Source organism: Somniosus microcephalus, chromosome 5, assembly GCF_052327205.1.
Source record: "Somniosus microcephalus isolate GS21.2 chromosome 5, FLI_Smic_1.0, whole genome shotgun sequence".
Taxonomy (NCBI): Eukaryota; Metazoa; Chordata; class Chondrichthyes; order Squaliformes; family Somniosidae; genus Somniosus; species Somniosus microcephalus.
In genome coordinates, this window is record NC_140991.1 from 260,621,757 (window position 1) to 260,645,023 (window position 23,267).

General features: G+C 47.8%; 1 long non-coding RNA gene across 1 annotated transcript; it reads right to left on the reverse strand.

Annotated features, from left to right (window-relative positions):
* Positions 1-194: 194 nt before the first annotated feature.
* On the reverse strand, positions 195-21,974 carry LOC147117679 (uncharacterized). Its single transcript, XR_015078300.1, has 2 exons — positions 21,232-21,974; positions 195-1,136 (listed from the first exon to the last, which is right to left on the reverse strand). It is a non-coding gene; the product is annotated as an uncharacterized LOC147117679 (long non-coding RNA).
* Positions 21,975-23,267: the final 1,293 nt, after the last annotated feature.

Consider the following 23,267-nt stretch of genomic DNA (forward strand, 5'->3'; position numbering starts at 1 on the left):
TCTCTCGGAGTGAGAACTGGGCTTCTGCCTGGAAGAACCATGCTGATGGCTGTTGTTCCCAGAACTGTGGAAGTTTGAGGGCGACGGCGTTCGTGTTCATTCTTGAATCTCAATGAAAGTTGTTCGATGAGATCGGGGTCACCAATGTAGGAACGGTAGTTCCTATCTGAATAATTGCAGTTCGACTCAGTAAATCAAAACAACAAAGTTTAATAACAACGAGGTTAACTAGCAAACTACAGGAGAAGATGTATACAGGTCTGTTCAGGCTGCAAGGCACTCGAAGACTACTGGAAGGTTCTGGAAACTGACGTCATCGCGTTCTTCGCGCCACTGGCGGTCACGTGATCAGCGTCATGACGTCATCATGCAGAGTATAGGAAGGTACATACAGTATAGTTAACAAACAGTTTAACGGTGCAGTACGTGGCTGCACTACAATGTAGTTAAAGAGATTATTCTCAAATGTTCTGAGTCTCTTAGTGGCTCCGCCACAGTGCCCCTTTAAATTCAAGAGGAGTATTTATGTTGCACACAGGCTTCAGCATTCTCACCACTGCCATTTAGTGTTAGGCTCCAGACTAATAGGACAGAGAGTTTTCAGTCATTGCCTCCTTATGTGGATTCAGTACCTGCCAGTGTTTACTAAAGCTAATGCATGGACACTGCCCTCAATAAAACCATTAGGCACGTCATTGTTAACAGTTCCTGTTTATTCTGGTCATTAATGCATTCTGTGGTGGAACCCATGATCTTCATTATAGGAAATGACAAACGCAAACATGTGCAATGAAGTCATAACAGGAGCAGTAAAGAATAAAAGAGCAATAGCAACAATCTGTTTACAAAACAGTAAAATAATGGAAAATATATCTAAAATTATTGAAATGTAGGAAAAATTTAAAGGAGCACTGTTTATTTGAACCATAACTACAGAAATATGGACTGAGCCTGAGATAGGAATGGATAACCAGTATGAAATTAAAGCACTGGGAAAAGGAGTGATTAAAAATAAAGCATGTTGTTTGAAAACAAGAGATTCCACAAATAAATTAATAATTCTTGGATTTCACACCGCTTAAAAGTGAAGATGGTATCCTTTAATGATGTCGAGGAATTGGATGTAGATAAATGACCTGTGGAGATATGAAAGAAGAAATTTTTATTCATTAATTTGGACCATCTGCTAAGCGATAATATTTTTACAATAATACTTTTCCAGAAGCCAGGAAACTAATAATCAATGTATTTATTCCATGCACTGCAACTGATTATGGATATCATATTGTAATACTTACCAAATATCATTGTAAAACATATTAGGAGTTATAAAAATTATGATTTTTTTTATTATTAGGGTTTTTAAATCAATATAATGTATATTATTTACTAAAACGTAAGATTCAGAGAACATATTAGCTGCTTTGCCCAGCAGGCTGTAAAGCTTTACATTGTTTTCTGTAGGCTGTTTTGGGGGGTCATGTTACAGTGTTTAATCTGCCAATTATCATTAATTTTAAAAGTACTGTTTGTGATAATTACTCGGACAATTTGCCAGCCCTCTTCCAAAAGTGCATCTTTCTGATTTATATATTCCTCCACTAAAACAAATAATTTGTTACCTGTGAAACATGGTCTGCATCGTACCTTTGTTTAGTCACCATTCTGATTCTTTATTGTCCAAGCCACATTCATTTGCATAGGTCAGTGACTAATTTCTGGTTGTTAGAGCATAAATTAGTCCACTACTCAACTGAACAGCCATTGAGAATACACATCAGAGTAGTGCCTAAAGAGCCCTCATCCTACAACCTAAGCCCCTGCCAAGAAGTGATCCTAATGCTTAACACTACACAAAAATACAGAACTGTGTTAGAACCACAGGGGTCGATTTTAACCTGGGAGAGGGGTTAAAATTTTCTTGAGTCCACTTGAGGCCCGAGGTCACATCATTCCCACAGAGTGACATTTTATGTTCACCAACTTTGAAGCTGGCTGAGGCTCCCGCTGCAGGCATGGGGTGGTGGTGGGAGTCTAATTTAAATCTAAAAGTCACAAACCGATTACATCATCAGCACCACAACGGCATTTTAATTTTGGCATTCAGGAGGCCTGCACGGGCTAATCCTGACAGCTGAACTATGGCGGGAGTCTGCAGAGTGACCAAGGTAAGTTAAAAAATAACTTTTATGTGAAATCCTTGTGTGCCAGGAGGAGCAGGAATGCTCCTCCTCTCCCCAGAAGGATACCTTGGGCCTCCCTATCCCAGGCGTCCCTCCACCCCCAACTGCGATCATTCCCGATCCCTCCCTTACCTTGCTGGGGGTTTGTTTTCACAGGTCCCGGGCAGCAGCCTGACCACCCTCGCGACTTTCCACTCCCACCCGCTGGCTTTGGGCAGGAGTCAATTTCGGGGTATTCATATTAATCCCAAGAGTTAAAGGGGGGGAAATTCGGTATTGCCCCATTTGGGGCACAATTATCGGTTGGGCGCAAAGTTTAACGCCTGGCACTAATTATCGCCTCCAACTGCAAACTTGGCTTCTATCGCCCCTGGAGGTGATTGGAGGGCTAAGTCAGGTGCTACACACCTGTCTTAAGGCGCAAAGGCCGAGGAGCGAGGCGCTGACTTAGAGTGCGGGTGAAGCGCAGGTGATGTCAGTTAGCAATGGAACGCAGACACACTGGCGCCGGCCAGTTCTTAAAGGGGAGGGTCGATGTTGCTCTCCAGCCACACCCTGCTCATTGGAGCCTTGGATCTCGGGCTGGAGAGACCTGTGACTACATTTTCCAGCCAAGGACTATGGAGAGGGTGAGAGAACGAGCTCAGTGCCTTAGCGAGCGGGCCTTGGAGGCTCTGGTTGGTGCAGAAGATCTATATTCTACCCTGAGAGTGGCAGGAGGCCTTTGCCGCGCGACTACAGCAGAGTGTGGAGAGAGGTGACTCAGCACGTCACCTCCAGGAGCATGGTGCCCAGGACCCATACACAATGTCGCAAAAAGTTCAACGACCTCACTCGGGTCATCAGGGTGAGTGGCTGTTTTTCAATACCTCTCCATCCTTCCATGTCAACCTCACTCTATGGCCAGAGGGTCTTAAAACCCCAATGACCAACGGCCCTCTCATAAAACACACACACGCATTCCACACTTTGCATATAGTAAGGGCTATTCAACTATGGGAGGCACATCAGGCAAGACCATGGCTGCATACAGTTAGGACTATTCAACTATGGGAGGCACATCAGGCAAGACCATGGCTGTATATTTACTCAGACGCCAACCTTATTCTTGCAGGCCAAGCTATCTCATAATAGGAGACAGCAGCAATGGACAGGTGGAGGGCCGCCTCAGCTGCAACCCCTCAGCGAAAATGGGGCGCGCATCCACAGGATTGTGGCAAGCCAGGTGATCGGTCCCGTCGCCCCTGGAGGGGTCGACCCCATTCAGGACAGCAATGGTAAGGTCATCAGCTTTCTCTCCTCTCTCATTCCACTTGTTCCTCACAACACCAGCCTTTTACACTTTCAATCAAACTTACTAAATCGCTCCACTCCTTCCTCCCTTACTGCCCCCCTGTCCTCATGCTAAAGCCACTCTTGTACCTCCCTGTTTTCAGATGGTGATTCACCAGCTGAGGAGACGGGCCCTCAAGCTGCCAGTGGGAGCGAAGCTGCAGGCGAGGAGGAAGAGGAAGCTGGAGCATCAGCGCCACCCTTTCCCGAGGAAGCCCATGCCCATACTGGGGACACGCTTTCCCTGGAGGGGAGCAGGGGGGAAGGGTCTGATGAGGGTGAAGCTCCGGGACCCAACGGGCTGCAGCAACACGATGGGGGTAGGGAAGCTCGTGGGCCATCTCCCCGGAGGGAGAGTAGGCCAGCGAGTCCTGCTGCATTGGACGCAGAGGAAGAGCGGCTCATTGCTGAAATGAACACCCAGGCGGTGGACATGCACACTCAGCTCATGGGTGCAGTGGGAAGGGTGCCTGAATGCACTGATGCACTGGTAAGGAGTGTGGTGCACTACGCTGCAGCACAGGCGGATGGCACACTAATGCCTAGTGCTGCAATTCAGTCATTGGCTGCCGTGATCCAATCTCAGACTGGTCTCATGCAGTCTCAAATTGAGGCCATGCAAGCACTGACTGCTGCCATCATCGCTGGTTTGGACACATTTCCCCAGGGCTCTCACAGCGCCACAGCAGGCCAGCAATCTGTGCTCGAGCAGATTGCTCCGGATGCTGAGGTGCTGCCCCGTGGGAGTACCAGTGTGTCGGTCGAGCAGGGAGTTGCTGTCCTCTCTCAAGATGACAGCATTCCTGCTGCCACCACTGTCACTTCCCCATTGCACTTGCCACCGCCTGTAGCCCAGACTGCTGCCGCCCATGCAGAGTTGGTGCAGTCTGCAGCCGGGCACTCCAGGCCCAGAGCTGGTCGAGGGCGTCCTTCAAGGGCATCTGTAGTCTCAGGATCTGACATTCAGCAGCCTTCCACCAGCCTTGCTGCAGCCACTGGGGTCCCATAACAGAGGACGTGCGGTGAAGATCATGTCCATTGTGCCCCTTAGTGGGCGGAATCCGCATTGCGACTCTGGGAGGAGCTCTTCGGCCACTGGGAGAAGGTGATTGAGGAGGATTCTTGTGATGACTTTCCCTGTGGCAGATAGCAGGGAAACTCCGCTGGAGTTACCGCAATTGGACTTGTCACCTTTCTTGAAGATGGTCACAATTACGGGTTCTCTAAGATCCCCTGGCATGTTCTTCTCCTTCCAGATAAGAGAAATGAGTTTATGAATTCACGCCAGTAGTGCTTCTCCGCCATGCTTTAGTGCCTCCGCGGGGATTCCATGTGCTCGAGGCCTTGTTGTTCTTCAGTTGTCGGATAGCCTTTTCAACCTCATGCCGGGCTGGGGTTGTGCTGAGATGGTGGCGGGTAGCATGCTGTGGGATGGAGTTGAGGACACTCGTGTTGAAGACAGAGTCGTGGTTAAGGAGATCTTCGAAGTGCTCCTTCCAGCGGGCACTGACTGCTTCCCTGTCCTTGATGAGTACCTCTCCATTCTTGGCCTGCAGTGGGGAAGGGCCTTGGGTGCTTGGGCCGTAGATGGTCTTGACTGCGCTAAAGAATCCACGCACGTCGTGGTTGTCGGCTAGCTAGCCTTACACTAAACATCCATAAGACAAAGGTCCTCTACCAACCTGCCCCCGCCACACAGTGCTGCCCCTGATTATCAAAATCCATGACAAGGCCTTGGACAACGTGGCCCACTTTCCATACCTCAGGAGCCTACTGTCAACAAGGGCAGACGTCGACGATGAAGTCCAACACCGCCTTCAGTGTGCCAGTGCAGCCTTCGGTCGCCTGAGGAAGAGAATGTTTGAAGACCAGGACCTCAAACCCGGCACTAAGCTCATGGTCTACAGGGCAGCAGTGATACCTGCCCTGCTATATGCCTCAGAGACATGGACCATGTACAGCAGGCACCTCAAGGCACTGGAGAGGCACCACCAACGCTGCCTCCGCAAGATCCTGCAAATCCATTGGCAGGATAAGCGCACCAACGTCAGTGTTCTTGCTCAGGCCAACATCCCCAGCATCGAAGCTCTGACCACGATCAATCAGCTCCGATGGACGTGTCACATTGTCCGCATGCCCGATGCGAGGCTCCCAAAACAAGTGCTCTACTCGGAGCTCCGGCACGGCAAGAGAGCCCCAGGCGGGCAGAGGAAATGCTTCAAGGACACCCTCAAAGCCTCCTTGAAAAAGTGTAACATCCCCACCGACACCTGGGAATCCCTGGCCCAAGACCGCACAAAGTGGAGGAGAAGCATCCGGGAAGGCGCCGAACACCTCGAGTTTCTTCGCCGGGAGCAAGCAGAAGCCAAGCGCAGGCAGCACAAGGAGCGCACATCAACCCAAGCACCCCACCCGCCCGACCCTTCAACCACCGTCTGCCCCACCTTTGACAGAGACTGTAGGTCCCGCATTGGACTCATCAGTCACCTGCAAACTCATTTTTAATGTGGAAGCAAGTCATCCTCGGTTCCGAGGGACTGCCTAAGAAAGAAAGAAGAAGAAGATTACGGAGGAGCACTAGGGCGGGAAGGGGGCAATTGGGCAAGGGAAGATCACCCTCGAAGGGCAAGAAGTAAGAGGTCTGACGAAATGTTGGGAATGTTTTTATTGAAGGCCGAAGTTGGTGTAATAACTTTTGTTTAGTGTTTTGGCCATTATATCCAGGTTGTGAGAACCAGTTATGTTAATTAATGATTTTTTGTGTTTGTTTCTATTAGTTTGTCATGAATAAATGACACACACAGTGTTTGTATTGAAAATGTACAGGTTTGGCCTTTGGATTCATTGCTGCCTTGGCCTGCTATAGGGTTTGCGGGTTGCTTTCCATCATGTTCTCCATGCCAGAAGCCATTTCCTGAGTAGGGGCCTAGAAGCGGCTTGTTATCAGTCTTTGATGGACGGCCCTTGCAGTTTCAACATTGTGGGCCACCCTCCCACCTTGGTCTTGGTGCTGCTGCTGCTGCTGCTGATCATCCTCCTACTCTTCCTCCTCCTCTGGTGGTGCTCCAAGGCCTGGTGGCATTGGCTGGGTCCTCAGGATTGCCAGGTTGTGAAGCATGCAGCATACAACTATGAAGAGGGAGATTCGCTCAGGCGAGTACTGCAGGGCTCCTCCTGAGTGGTCCAGACAGCGGAACCGTTGCTTGAGCACGCCGATCGTCTGCTCAATGATGTTCCTGGTGGCGAGATGGCTCTCATTGTACCGCAGCTCAGCAGGGGTGTTGGAATTACAGAGCGGTGTCATCAGCCAGGTGCAGAGTGGATAACCCTTGTCCCCGAGGAGCCAACCACTTGGCTGATGCGCTGCCTGGAAAAGCTCTGGCACACCAGTCTGGCGCAGGATGAAAGCATCGTGGCTGCTGCCAGGATAGTGGGCATTGACAGTGAGTATCAGCTGTCTGTGGTCACAGACCAACTGGACGTTTAAGGAGTGGAACCCCTTGCGGTTTCGGAAAACCTCTGCATTCTCATGCGGTGCCCGCAATGCCACATGCATGCAGTCAATGGCGCCCTGCACCATGGGGAAGCCCGCTATCCTCGCAAAGCCCAATGCGCGTTCATGCTGTTTGTCCCGGGTCATTGGGAAAGAGATGTACTGGTGTCTCCTTTTATAGAGGGCCTGACGGATACAGCAATGGACCGCGAACTTGGAGGTATTGGCGATGTCCCCAGTAGCTGCTTGAAAGGAGCCGATGGCATAAAAATTCAGAGCCACTGTGACCTTCACTGCCACCGACAGAAGTCCTGGTCCTCAGTTGAGGCTGCAGATCTGGTGGCAGAGCTCAGTGCCCACCTCCTTGCTGAAGCGCAGCCTGCGCCAACACTGCTCCTCAGACAAATGAATGTAGGAGAATTGTTCCTGGAATACCCTGGGAGGGTAAGGTCTCCTGTGCAGAGGCCGGTTGGCCCTCCTCCGTCTGGCCATGATTGCCACTCTCTCTGCGTCTCTGATGCCTCCGATTCTGCAGGCGCAGGACGACACCCCGAATCAGTACAGCCCCCATAGTCTGTTGACAATCGAAGTAATGAAGGTCAAATCCAAAAGATCCTGCAAAGTAATGCTCAGTAGCCAAAACTACTTCACACAGCATTGACTCTATGCAGAAGTCTATCTCTCTCTCAGAATCTCTCTCTCTGTCAGAATGAGTGGTGCAAAAATGTCGCCCACAAAAACGGCAGAAAGAGGGCGCCTTTAAATAGCGCCCCCCCCAGCCCCTCACCGACTGGGAAACGTTCCAGTCTCCCTGTTGTTGCTTGTGGCAGGCGGAAAGGAGGGGGGTGCCACTCAATATCCGGTCCGAGGCGCCACTGGGGCGTTGCACGCTCGACTGATGTCATGATCTGCGGGCGCAGGAGATCGTGGCGGTACAGTTTTGCGCCGCCGCAAAAACTCTGGTCAATTTCGCGAGTAGCACATGCATCGCCGCGCCCGGGCGCTAGTTGCTTTGCGCCCCATTAGGGCTTCTATAGGTATGTGAAAATGAAAAGACTGGCAAAGATAAATGTAGGTCCTTTACAGTCAGAGACGGGAGAATTTATAATGGGGAATGAGAAAATGGCAGAGAAATTAAATAAATACTTTGTTTCTGTCTTCACGGAGGAAGACACAAAAAACCTCCCAGAAATATGAGAAAACCAAAGGTGTGACGAGAATGAGGAACTTAAAGAAATTATTATTAGTAAAAAAGCAGTACTAACAAAATTAATGGGACTAAAAGTCAACAAATCTCAAGGACCGGATGACCTAGATCCTAGGGTTTTGAAAGAGGTGGCCATTGGAATAGTGGACGCATTGGTTGTCATCTTCCAAAATTCTATAGATTCTGGAACGGTTCCTGCAGATTGGAGGATACCAAATGTAACCCCGCTATTTAAGAAAAGGAGGGAGAGAGAAAACAGGGAACTACAGACCTGTTAGCCTCACATCAGTAGTTGGGAAAATGCTGGAATCTGTTATAAAGGATGCAATAACTGGGCACTTAGAAGCTAATAGTAAGATTGGGCAGAGTCAACATGGATTTATGAAAGGGAAATCCTGTTTGACAAACCTATTGGAGTTCTTTGAGGATGTAACTAGTGGAGTAGACAAAGGGGAACCGGTAGATGTGGTGTATCTGGATTTTCAGAAGGCCTTTGAAAAGGTCCCACACAAGAAGTTGGTGAACAAAATTAGGGCACATGGAATTGGGGGTAATACACTAGCATGGATTGAGAATTGGTTAACAGGCAGAAAAAAGAGTAGGGATAAACAGGTCTTTATCAGGATGGCAGGCTGTGACTAGTGGGGTACCGCAAGGATCGGTGCTTCGGCCCCAGCTATTCACAATCTATATCAATGATTTGGATGAGGGGACTAAATGTAACATTTCCAAATTTGCTGATGACACAAAGCTAGGTGGCAGAGGCAGTTGTGAAGAGGGTATGAAGAGGCTTCAAGGGCATCTCGAGAGGTTCAGTGAGTGGGCAAGAACATGGCAGATGGAATATAATGTGGATAAATGTGAAGTTATTCACTTTGGTAGAAAAAACAGAAAGGCAGAGTATTTCCTAAATGGTGAAAGATTGGGGAATGCAGATGCTCAAAGGGACCTGGGTGTCCTTGTACATGATTCACTGAAAGTGAATGTGCCGGTGCGGCAAGCCATTAGGAAGGCAAATGGTATGCTGGCCTTCATTACAAGAGGATTTGAGTACAGGAGTAAAGAAGTCTTACTCCAATTATATAGGGCCTTGGTGAGACCACACCTGGAGTACTGTGTACAATTTTGGCCTCCTTACTTGCCATAGAGGGAGGATATACTTGCCATAGAGGGAGTGCAATGAAGGTTCATGAGATTGATTCCTGGGATGGCGGGACTGTTGTATGAGAAGAGATTGAGTAAACTAGGCCTGTATTCTCTTGAATTCAGAAGAATGAGAGGGGATCTCATTGAAGCATACAAAATTATTACAGGGCTTGATAAGGTGGATGCTGGGAGAATGTTTCCCTTGGCTGGGGAGTCTAGAACCAGGGGCCACAGCCTCAAGATAAAGGGTAGGCCATTCAGGACTGAGACGAGAAGAAATTTCTTAACACAGAGGGTGGTGAACCTTTGGAATTCTCTACCCCAGAGGGCTGTGGAGGTTCAGTCATTAGATATATTCAAAACAGAAGTCGATAGATTTCTGACTAGTAAGGGCATCCAGGGATATGGCGATAGGGCCCGTGAATGGAGTTGAGGCAGAAGATCAGCCATGAGCTCATTGAATGGTGGAGCAGGCTCAAAGGGCCGAAACATAGAAGATAGGAGCAGGAGTAGGCCATTCAGCCCCTCGAGCCTGCTCCGCCATTCAATGAGATCATGGCTGATCATCCAAATTCAGTACCCTGTCCCTGCCTTCTCTCCATATCCCTTGATCTCTTTAGCCTTAAGAAATATGTCTAACTCCTTCTTGAATATATTTAATGAATTGGCCTCTACTGCCTTCTGTGGTAGAGAATTCCACAGGTTCACCACTCTCTGGGTGAAGAAATTCCTCCTCATCTCTGTCCTAAATCGCTTACCCCTGGTTCTGGACTCACCGGCCATCGGGAACATCCTTCCTGCATCTAGTCTGTCTAGTCCTGTTAGAATTTTATAAGTTTCAATGAGATCCCCTCTCATTCTTCTAAACTCCAGCGAGTATAAGCCCAATCGACCCAAGCTCTACTCATACGTCATTCCTGCCATCCCAGGTATCAGCCTGGTGAATCTTCGATGCACTCCCTCCATGGCAAGAACATCCTTCCTCAGATCAGGCGGCCAAAACTGCACACAATACTCAAGATGTGGTTTCACCAAGGCCCTGTACAACTGCATCAAGACATCCTTGTTCCTGTACTCGAACCCTCTCGCTACGAAGGCCAACATACCATTTGCCTTCTTAACCGCCTGCTGCACCTGCATGCTTACCTTCAGCGACTGGTGCACAAGGACACCCAGGTCTTGTTGCACTTCCCCTTATCCCAGTCTATTGCCATTCAGATAATAATCTGCCTTCCTGTTTTTGACACCAAAGTGGATAACCTCACATTTATCCACGTTATATTGCATCTGCCATGCTTCTGTCCAATCACCCAACCTGTCCAAATCATACTGGAGTTTCTCTGCATCCTTCTCACAGCACACACACCCACCCAGCTTTGTGTCGTCTGCAAACTTGGACATATTACATCTAGTTCCCTCGTCTAGATCATTAAATATATATTGTGAATAGCTGGGGTCCTAAGACGGATCCCTGCGGTACCCCACTAGTCACTGCCTGCCACTCGGAAAAAGACCCGTTTATTCCAACTCTTTGCTTTCTGTCTGCCAACCAGTTCTCTATCCAAGTCAATACCTTGCCCCCAATCCCATGTGCCTTAACTTTACACGCTAATCTCTTATGCGGGACCTTATCGAAAGGCTTCTGAAAGTCCAAATACACCACATCCACTGGTTCTCCCTTATCTATTTTACCAGTTACATCCTCAAAAAATTCCAGTAGATTAGTCAAGCATGATTTACCTTTTGTAAATCCATGTCGAGTTTGTCCGATCCTGTCACTGTTTTCCAAGTGCTCTGCTATTACATCTTTTATAATGGACTCTAGCATTTTCCCCACTATCGGTTAGGCTTACCGGTCTATAATTCCCCGTTTTCTCTCTGCCACCTTTTTTGAATAGTGGGGTAACATTAGCTACCCTCCAATCCATGGGTTCTGTTCCAGAGTCTATCGAATTTTGGAAGATGACCAGCAATGCATCTACTATTTCTAGGGCCACTTCCTTAAGTACCCTAGGATGTAGATTATCAGGCCCTGGGGATTTGTCGGCCTTCAATCCCGTCAATTTCCCCAACACCATTTCCCTACAAATACTGATTTCTTTCAGTTCCTCCCTCTCATTAGACCCCTATGTTCCCCGACATCTCTGGGAGGTTATTTGTGTCCTCCTTTGTAAAGACAGAACCAAAGTATGTATTTAATTGGTCAGCCATTTCTTTGTTCCCCATTATAAATTCCCCTGATTCTGACTGCAAGTGACCTACGCTTGACTTCACCAATCTTTTTCTCTTCACATATCTATAAAAGCTTTTATAGTCAGTTTTTATGTTCCCTGCAAGCTTACTCTCATACTCTATTTTCCCCTTCTTAATTAATCCCTTTGTCCTCCTTTGTTGAATCCTAAACTACTCCCAATCCTCAGGTTTACTGCTTTTTCTGGCCAATTTATATGTCCTCTCCTTGGATCTTATGCTATCCCTAATTTCCCTTGTTAGCCACGGTTGAGTCAACTTTTTGTTTTATTTTTATGCCAAACTGGGATGAACAAATTCTGTAGTTCATCCATGTGATCTTTGAATGTTTGCCATTGCCTATCCACCGTCAACCCTTTGAGTGCCATTCCCCAATCAATCCTACCCAACTCGCGCCTCATACCATCGGAGTTTCCTTTATTTAAATTCAGGACCCTAGTCTCTGAGTCAACTACTTCACTCTCCATCTTAATGAAGAATTCTATCATATTATGATCGCTCCGACCCAAGGGGCCTCGCACAAGATTGCTAATTAATCCGTTCCCATTACATAATACCCAGTCTAAGATGGCCTGATCTCTAGTTGGTTCCTCAACATATTGGTCCAGGAAACCATCCCGTATACACTCCAGGAATTCCTCCTCCACAGTATTGTTACTAATTTGGTTAGCCCAATCTATATGTAGATTAAAGTCACCCATGATAACTGCTGTGCGCTTATTGCACGCTTCTCTAATTCCCCTTTTAATGCCATCCCCAACCTCCGCATTACTGTTTGGAGATCTATATACCACTCCCACTAACGTTTTCTGCCCTTTGGTATTTCTCAGTTCTACCCATACAGATTCCACATCATCAGAGCCAATATCCTTCCTTACAATTATGTTAATCCCCTCTTTAACCAGCAATGCTACCCCACCTCCTTTTCCTTTTTGCCTATCTTTCCTGAATATTGAATACTCCTGGATGTTGAGTTCCCAGCCTTGGCCACCCTGGAGCCATGTTTCAGTAATCCCAATCATATCATATTCGTTTACCTCTATTTGTGCAGCTAATTCATCCACCTTATTATGAATGCTCCTTGCATTAAGACACAAAGCATTCAGGCTTGTTTTTTTAACGCTCTTAGACCTTTTAGAATTATTATTTACTGTGGCCATGTTTGATTTAAACCGTTGATTTCTCTGACTGCCACCTTTGTTTTTCTCCTTCCTGTCTTTTGCTTCTATCCTTGTTTCCCTTTCCTCTGTCTCCCTGCTCAGGTTCCCAACCCCCTGCCATTTTAGTTTAAAACCTAACACTCCCCCTAGGACATCGGTCCCGGTCCTGCCCAGGTGAAAACCGTCTGGTTTGTACTGGTCCCACCTCCCCCAGAACCGGTTCCAATGTCCCAGGAATTTGAATCCCTCCCCCTTGCACCATTCCTCTAGCCATGTATTCATCTGAAATATCCTTCTATTTCTACTCTGACTAGCACGTGGCACTGGTAGCAATCCTGAGATTACTACCTTTGAGGTCCTATTTTTAATTTACCTCCTAACTCCCTATATTCAGCTTTTAGGACCTCATCTCGTTTTTTACCTATATCGTTGGTACCTATATGCACCACGACAACTAGCTGTTCACCCTCCCCTTCCAAAATGTTCTGCAGCCGCTCTGAGACATCCTTGACCCTTGCACCAGGGAGGCAACACACCATCCTGGAGTCTCGTTTGCGGCCGCAGAAATGCCTATCTATTCCCCTTACAATAGAATCCCCTATTATTATAGCTCTCCCTTCTTTTTCCTCCCGTTCTGTGCAGCAGAACCACCCCTGGTGCCAGGAAGTTGGCTGCTGCTGCCTTCCCTTGATAAGCCATCCCCCTCAACAGTATCTAAAGTGGTATATCTGTTTGAGAGGGGGATGACCACAGGGGACTCCTGCACTACCTGCCTGCGCCTACTACTCTGCCTGCTGGTCACCCATTCCCTTTCTGCCTATGCAACCTTTACCTGCGGTGTGACCAACTGATTAAACGTGATATCCACGACATCCTCAGCCTCGCGAATGCTCCAGTATGTATCCATTCGCAGCTCCAGCACCGCAATGCAGTCTGCCAGTAGCTGCAGCTGGATACACTTCCTGCGCACATGGTCGTCAGGGACACAGGAAGTGTCACTGATTTCCCACATAGTGCAGGAGGAGCATACCACGGGGCCGAGCTCTCCTGCCATGACTTACCATTTAATTAATTCAAATTAAATTAATTCAAATCAATACCACCAATTACACTATAATTAAATGATATATTCAAGGGCCCTTTTTTAGCAACAGTCCCCACTACACCACAGAGAGCTTAGAAACTATAAACCACAGAGTTTAAGTTTGGAAAAAAGGAGAAATACTCACCAACCAATCACTTACCTGCTTTCTGGCGACGTCACACTTCGATTACATTTTACTTCTCTCCCACTCTGAGATTGGTATGCCTACCTACTGCTGCCGCCGCTTTTAAGCTCGCTCCACCGCCGCCTCACCCAGGTCTGCCGCCGCTGTGGGGCCTACCTGCTGCTGCTGCCGCCGCCTCACCCAGGTCTGCCGCCACTGTGGGGCCTACCTGCTGCTGCCGCCGCTTTTAAGCTCGCTCCGCCGCCGCCGCCGCCTCACCGAATGGCCTACTCCTGCTCCTATTTCTTATGTTCTTAACCAAATTTTTCCCCCAAATTCTCCCTGGCTTCAGGCTCCGGGTGGCCGGATGCATCACTTCCTGCTTCGGCCCCCACACCCCCAGTTGCCCCCACCCACAAGTTAAAAGTGACCCCACAAGATCTGAATCTGCGAGTACCACATAATGGACATAGACAGACTGGTGAAACGGGCAGACATTTTAGTAGGAATAATGAGGAGAGGCAAGATATACTATATGGTACAATTTTAAAGGGGGTGCAGGAACAAAGGGTACTGGGGGTGTACATACACAAATCTGTGAAGCTGGCAAGACAAGTTGAGAAGGCTGTTAAAAAGGGATACGGTATCTTTGGCTTTATAAACAGAGACATAGGCCAGAATTTTCTGGGGTCCATGTGGGCGGGAATGAAGGTGGGTTGGGTGAGTAATTTGAAAAAGTGGGAGCGGGAGCCCCCACATGCCTTTCCCTTGGGCGCGTTTGCCAGAGAGGCAGCGACCCGAACGGCAGAGGTGGGCGAGCTAATTGAAATCATTATAACCTTGTTTACAGACACTTAAGAGCCTTTTACCTCCTACATTTTAAATTTCCCTGCATGGCCACAGGATTTACGCAGTTCGGGAACCACGTCTGTCAACCTGAGGCAGGAGTTGAGTGGCCATTGCTCCAGCTGATTACTTGACAGCATCAAATGTAGTTTAAAAGCTCCCACCTGACAGCTGATCACTTTCCTCAGGCAAAAGTTGTTGCTGACTGCATTCGCAGCACAGATTGAGCTTTCTGCAGGCTGCAAGTCTTTCCCGCAAAGTTTTCATCCAATGTCACCTCATTGGAAGAACCTCTCTCACCATTGACAGATTAATTCTGTCAACTCTACTTGACCTGCCATCTCTTCCAAAAGCATAGATGCCATTTATAGTGTCTCACCTTGGTCCTCAGAATCTGACCATGATGAGCCCCAACACCAGCAGCACCAGGCACACCAGCAGCACCAACAACACCAACCTTCTCCTCAACGCCCTGATGCTCCACAGGACAGAGGGCTGCATCATGTGATACCCCAACACAGGGTATACAGGCAGAGGATGAGCTTCCTCAACATGACTGAGCAGCAGTACCAAAGGAGGCTCAGGCTATCATGCCAGGTCGTCGCAGACATTTGCACATTGCTGGAGCAAAACCTGCAGCCCAGAGGAGCGGGTGGACATGCCTTACCAGTAGCTGTCAAAGTCACCAGTGCCCTCAGCTTCTTCACCTCAGGCTCCTTCCAGGAATCTGCAGCAGACATTTGCAGCATCTCGCAGTCGGCTGCCCACAGATGCATCACACAGGTCACCGATGCCCTCTTTGACAAGTCAGCCAATGATATCAACTTTGCCACTGATGAAGCCAGTGTTACTGAGTGGGTGCTCAGCTTTGCCACTCTGTCTGGCTTCCCACAGGTGCAGGGCATCATCGACTGCACACATGTGGCCATCAGAGCACCCCATCATCACCCAGGAGTGTTTGTCAACTGCAAGGGCTTCCACTCTCTCAATGTATAGCTGGTCTGCAATCATAGGAAGATCATCATGCATGTGTGTGCTGAATTCGCTGGTAGCTGTCATGACTCTTTTGTCCTGCGCCAGTCCACCCTCCCTCAGCTCTTCACTCTCCAAACATACTTTCTGGCTGGCTGCTTGGAGACAAGGGCTATCCACTGAAGGCATGGCTCATGACACCCTTGAAGAGGCAAGGTACTGAGGTCGAGGAGAGATATAATGAAAGCCACATCTCCACCAGATGTGTCATAGAGCAGGTCATAGGGATGCTGAAAATGCACTTCAAATGCCTTTACAGATCATGGGGAACCCTTCAGTATGCACCAGCCAGCGTCTCCAGAATCGTTATGGTCTGCTGTGCCCTGCACAACATAGCGGAGCAGCGAGTATTAGCGCTGCATGAGGAGCAAGGCACCGAGGGCACAGCTTCTTCTTCTTCAGAGGAGGAGCAGTAGCTGGAAGATAAGGAGAAGCAGGATCTGGAGGAACCTGCGGTGCAGATGGTACCAGCACTTGAGCACATTGCTGCCCGGGAGGCCAGGGATGAGCTCATCATGGCCAGATTTACTTAACTTTACACAGTACACCCATATGACTGCCACATGCTTCGCCAGGTTGGCAACACCCCACAGCCACACTATAAAGCATCCCTACAATGGCCAATCCATTCCTTTCAGTCACCACCATTGATGGAGGTAAAGTTACGTCTGACCCTTCACTCCAACTAACTAAGCCACTTCCAAAGGTGCACACTAATTTGTCCGAGATAGGAAAGTTTTGAAAAGAAAGACATTTATGGTTCACATTAAATAAACTGAAACTTCACATCAACATTGAATAAAACACCCAAGTGGCTACCCTTATGAATTTACTTGTGTGACATCTTTCTCTTATGCGTGCTTCTACGTGGTACTACCCCTGTGGCTTCAGCAGAGGTAGAGGCAGCCTCCTCACTTCCCTGCAGCGACTGCTTAGACACTTTTGGCGGTCGTCCTCTGGGTTTTGGAACCTGTGATGGCCCCGCCAAAGTCTGCTCCTTCTGCGGCTGTACAGGGGCAAACTCTGCCATCGCGATCCGAGGAGCCATCTGACGCTCTGACTGAGGGGGTGGCAATGTGGAGAAGTGTGAGCACTTTGAGAGGAGCCCCCACTTCCATGTCCCCTCTCACCATCATCCCTCTCATGGGCCACCCGCACTTCCCTGCTAGCAAGGAGCTGGAGAGCACGTTGCTGCACATCAGTGGGGCCATGAGGACCCACGTCTACACTGATATCCCTCCTAGAGAGGATGCCTATGAGCCTCTGCCATCTATTCTCCATAGAGACCCATCTATTGTCCATAGATAGCCATCTATTCTGCATATAGACCATGTGCTCCTCTGAATGGCCCATTAGCTGCTCCATGCAGGCGGCCATCCTATCCATGGAAGAGCCGCCAGTCACCATCGCCTGTGACACGGTGGTGCTCATGTTGGAGATGGACTCCTCCATTCTCTGAACGCTGGCCGTCATCACACTCGCAAAACTGGTCAGAGCCTCCTGCACTTGTTCCTACAGCTCCAGGTTTGCCCAATTTCTGGATGGCCCCCAAAGCTCAGCATCTGCATGCAGCTGAGCAGAGCTGGGAGAGTCCTGCGCCCTCCGATGAGGAGTCTCCACTGCTGTCCCTGTCTCCACCATCTGCTGTTGCTCGGTAGTGATTTGTGACACACTGGGTGACAACACTACTCTATCTCCCGAGGGACCCACCGAGGTGTGCGTTTCCGCGCTGGTGCTGGGTGCGCCCTTAGAGGTTGGAGTCTCCTCTGAGGAGTCGTCTTCCTCTTGCTCCTGGACAGTGGTGGGGGCTCTTGATGGACCTGTGAGAGAGTAAGGAGATGAGTTGGATAGGTCATATGTAGATTGAGTACAGAAACCATTATACACATAATGACCATTCAATGGCTGCTAACATCAGCCACCACGAGTGACTGATGTATGCCATGTAGCTGTATGATATGTAATTCTGTCACCAGGTTGCTGAGATGTCCCCCTCTCTCCATCTTCCAGGTGCTCAACGACTCCCAGCAGCTCTAAGGCAGCCTCCTCTGCTGTGGTCAGGGTGGCCATTGATGCCGTTCCACCGCCAGTTCTCTCCCTCTCCCTCTTATTGTGGGCTCTCTTTTCCTGCAAGAAGAGAAAGAAGAGAAGGTTGAGTGAGAGTGATGGAATGATTGTAAGGAATGGATGAGTTACATCTGTAGAGGGAGACTATGATGGAGTGGGGTGGCAATGCCTAGTGGCCTCCTTGTGTGTTGTTAGTTGGTATAATTGCACTAGGATGAGGGTGAGTGTGAGGGGTGGTTAGTAAGATTGGGATGTGATAATGTAGATAGAGAGGGAGGGGTGGAGGTGCAAGGTATGTTGGTGTGAGTAAGGATGTGCTGGAGTAGGATAGGGAAGGCAGAGTGATGGGGATGCGATGAGAGGCACAGCAGGATGAAGGTGAGTGTGGCTTTGGACTCACCTTTCCTGATCTAACAAGATCTTTGAAGCATTTGCGGCACTGCACCCAGGTCCTTCTGACGACATCACTGCTATTCAAATTCAAATTCAAATTCAAATCGCTTTATTGGCATGATAAGGTACATCTTATGTTGCCAAAGCATCATAATACATTTATGGTTGAACACATAAACGCAGTTCTATTCATACAGTGTATAAACAGGTATATCCCTGAGTGTATAAATATACAATCGCATTATTTATATATACTCTTTTATTAGTTTACTGGTTGTCCCGCTGTTCATGGCAAGCTGTAACATAGTGTGCCGCCAGTGTTACACAGCTTCTCTCCTCCCCCAGTAGGTATGGGAGCACCTCCTCTGCTATTTGGAGCCAGGCTCCTTTGCTCTGCTGGGGAGGTCTCTTCCTCTCATCAGCAGGGAAGAGGTCTCTGCGTTCTCTGACTCCTTCCACAAGCAGAGGGAATCTGGGTGCAGCCCTCTGCCTCTGTGCAGTCATCTCTGGTGGTCAAATGTAAGAAGTCACACAACACCAGGTTATAGTCCAACAGTTTTATTTGAAATCACAAGCTTTCGGAGCGCTGCTCCTTCGTTAGGTGAAGTGGAGAGATGCATAAAGACACAGCTTATATAGTCAGAGAATAATGCCAGATGTTTACAGGTAATCTTTCTAACTGCCATTTGTCGCACCTCGGCAGAGAGATAATCACAGCGATCAAACGTGTGAATGGTGTCCAAACAGGTTAGTCAGGAAAACATTACATCAAAGAACAATGAGGTGGGGTCACAAGGGGTCAAATGTTGCAGATGCTGGGGTCTGTATGAAAAACAAAAAACAGACCGAAAAACATTTTTTTTGCTGGAATATTTGACCCCTTGTGACCCCACCTCATTGTTCTTTGATGTAATGTTTTCCTGACTAACCTGTTTGGACACCATTCACACCTTTGATCGCTGTGATTATCTCTCTGCCGAGGTGCGACAAATGGCAGTTAGAAAGATTACCTGTAATCATCTGACATTATTCTCTGACTATATAAGCTGTGTCTTTATGCATCTCTCCACTTCACCTGATGAAGGAGCAGTGCTCCGAAAGCTTGTGATTTCAAATAAAACTGTTGGACTGTAACCTGGTGTTGTGTGACTTCTTACATTTGTCCACCCCAGTCCAACTCCGGCATCTCCACACCATCTCTGGTGGTGTGTGCAGCAGTGGAATAGTGACGTGCTCTGCCTGCACTATTCTAGATGAACCTTCAAATGCAATGTGGTCATGGCTCCTTTAAACATCCCGGCTGAAAACGTGTCATCGATGACATCACCAAACCCGCACCTTTTAATTGGGCCGGGTAACGCGCAGGGTGGGCTTAATAGGCCCCATTAACGTAAAATCGTTCTGTGGAGCAGGATGGAGCCAGCAACAAGCTCGTGACCAGCCCTGGTAAAGAAAATTCTGACCATAGAGTACAAAAGCAAGGAAGATATGCTAAACCTTTATAAATCACTGGTTAGACTGCAGCTGGAGTATTGTGTCCAATTCTGGGCACCGCTATATAGGAAGGATGTGAAGGCCTTAGAGAGGGTGCAGGGGAGATTTACTAGAATGGTACCAGGGATGCAGGACTTCAGTTATATGGAAAGACTAGAGAAGCTGGGATTGTTCTCCTTAGAGCAGGGAAGGTTAAGCGGACAATTAATAGAGGTGTTCAAAATCATGAACGGTTTTGATTGAGTAATTAAGGATAAACTGTTTCCAGTGTCAGAAGGCACGGTAACCAGAGGACGCAGATTTAAGGTAATTGGCAAAAGAACCAGAGGTGAGAGGAGAAGGAATTATGATGATCTGGAATGTACTGCCTGAACAGGTAGTGGAAAGAGATTCAATAACTTTCAAACGGGCTATGGGAGAGCAGGGGAGTGGGCCAAATTGGATAGCTCTTTCAAAGAGCCTGCACAAGCATGAAAGGCCAACTGGCCTTCTGTGCTGTATGATTCTATGATGGTGTTAGATGCACTGTGACCTGAGAAAGCATGTAAATCTTGTACAACTTAATCTGAAGAAATGCCTTCAAGTAACTTCCTGTTGGATGGTTTAACTTACTACTTGCAATAAATTAAGGAGCAGCAGATTCAAATATTGGGTGATAATGCCCTGACATTCAATTACCATCAAACCTGTGTTTACACCTCCAAGTTCAAATATGGGGCACCAAGAATTTTAGATGAAAATGAAAAGTAGCAGCTGATAACAGTTGTCACAACTACAGTCCATTCCTGATCATGCAAAGTTGGTTTTTTGTGTTAAAAAATTGAATGAACCAATATTTTGAATTAAGCAACATAAATAACACAGCAAATTGGGATTTGAGAGTTAAAAAAGAATTATTGGAACATTTGAATGAAGCCACTTTGAATTAAGAGTAGATTGTAAAACATCAAAACTTTAGCTACTTGATATTCAGATTAAGGCTAAGTAATCCATGGCATTTTTAAATCTTTCAAAATAATTGATGTAATTGATAACATCTGTCCTTTATGTTATGCAGACTGCTGCTTTGGAATTCAGTATACAAGCAGCACGGCTACTCGGCTGCATTGATGCTATTGGAAAATACTGAGAGTAAGCGTTCAAAGGATATCTAGTTTAAAAAGCTTTAAGTTAGAGAAAAACCAAAGCACACAAGACCTTTAAATGTTTGTGTGTATTTTAATTAGCTAGGTGCCTGCTGGCGGCGCGCCTGAGCTTCTGGAAATCGGCCAGTTGCGCCACCAGCAGTCATTAAGTGGTATTGCTGCCTTAATTGTGATCCTGTTTATTTTGTGATAGGTCGCAGTGCGCATCAAGATATGAATGATTGAACAAAATCGTACTGTTTGTACAAATAACCGAGCAAAGTTTAAAATCATACCACTTCGACGTTTGATCCAAACGGTGAAAACTTGGGGCTGCTTGCTCAGCCTCACTTTCTTACTCACAGCTACTGTCCTGATGATTAGAGAAGCCTGGAAACTACCAACCGAAATCTATTAATGAAGGGCGCACAACATTTACGGGGCGTGCAGGGTAGTTGCATAAACTGTTCGAAAGCCCACAACAGCAGTCGACGGCTGCATTCTGATCTGTCGTTTTGTAATTTGCAATGCAGCTCAGAAATAATTGAAGTCGTGAAGATAATGTTCTGTTCAAATAGATATTCTTTCTGAGGTTATTTCTTGCTTAGTTCCTCCCTTATGTTGAGAGGGAAGGCGGATGGCCCGCTCTGAGGTTTCAACGCTGATTTCATTTCTGTGCCCCCGCACCCTGCGCCTCCCGTGTAGGTGTAGATGCGTCCTCTTCCTGCAGAATCAGGGATTTAGCAGAGTGTGGGGGGAACGACAACTTATGACACTGTACCTTCCTAATCAGAATGACTTAATTAAAAACTCTATCCATTGATATAAAATACTAAAAAGGTGTTTCAAATAAACCAATCACAAAAAAAGGAGAGGAAACTGGAGTGTAGTTTGAAGGAGGATTGTTGTGGTTTTGGAGACAGACTTGATTTCTGGATAAATCAGGAACAGGCTGATCCAAAATGTTCCTTTAATGTCAGTGTTTATTGGCTGCTGGGAAAGCTTGTACCACTGCAATATGGTTTCAATAAACATGAAAAGATTTAGTGGATGGTTGGTACAATAGTACATTATCGTTTCACTAAATGTGTCAAGACACACTTCCGTTTACAAACCTAATACGATAGCATGCAGTTCATGCCATTTGTTAGAATTATAATATGCCTTTGATTATTTTAAGAATTCAACATAAATCTCTTTTTTAACGGTAGGGTATAAGCACTTGTAGCCATTCCAATGAGCCATCCTTGCAGTCTGCCTGTGCTTTCAAATAAGATTGGCAAACGATTGGTGAACGAGGCCCGACCAGAGCATCGGACCTGTGTGGGAGCAGCGGCAGTTTAAAACCGGCGGCAGTGAACGAGGCCCGACCAGAGCATCGGACCTGTGTGGGAGCAGCGGCAGTTTAAAACCGGCGGCAGGGAACGAGGCCCGACCAGAGCATCGGACCTGTGTGGGAGCAGCGTCAGTTTGAAACCGGCGGCAGTGAACGAGGCCCGACCAGAGCATCGGACCTGTGTGGGAGCAGCGGCAGTTTAAAACCGGCGGCAGTGAACGAGGCCCGACCAGAGCATCGGACCTGTGTGGGAGCAGCGGCAGTTTAAAACCGGCGGCAGTGAACGAGGCCCGACCAGAGCATCGGACCTGTGTGGGAGCAGCGGCAGTTTAAAACCGGCGGCAGTGAACGAGGCCCGACCAGAGCATCGGACCTGTGGGAGCAGTGAGCAGCGGCGGAGCTTAAAACCGGCAGCGAGGCCCGACCAATTCAACAGCGGGGAGAGAGGTAAAAAGTAATCAAAGTGTGACGTCACTAGGAAGCAGGTAAATGATTGGTTGGTGAGTATTTCTCTCATTTTTAAACTTTAACTCTGGTTTATAGTTACTAAGGCCTCTCTGGTGTAGCAGGGACTGTTGGTAAACCAGTTAACTGTAGTGTAATTAGTAGGATTGATTGATTTAATTTAAATTCAATTAATTAAAGAGTAAGTCATGGCAGGACAGCCCGGCCCCGTTGTATGCTCCTCCTGCAATATGTGGGAACTCAGGGACACTTCCTGTGTCCCTGACAACTACATGTGCAGGAAGTGCATCCAGCTGCAGCTACTGACAGACCGCATTGCGGCACTGGAGCTGCGATTGGATGCATACTGGAGCGTTCACGATGCTCAGGACATCGTGAATAGCATGTTTAGAGAGTTGGACACACCGCAGGTAGAGGTTGGACAGGAAGAAAGGGAACGGGTGACCAACAGGCAGAGTACTAGGCGCAGGCAGGTAGTGCAGGGGTCCCCTGTGGCCATCCCCCTCTCCAACAGATACACCACTTTTGAGT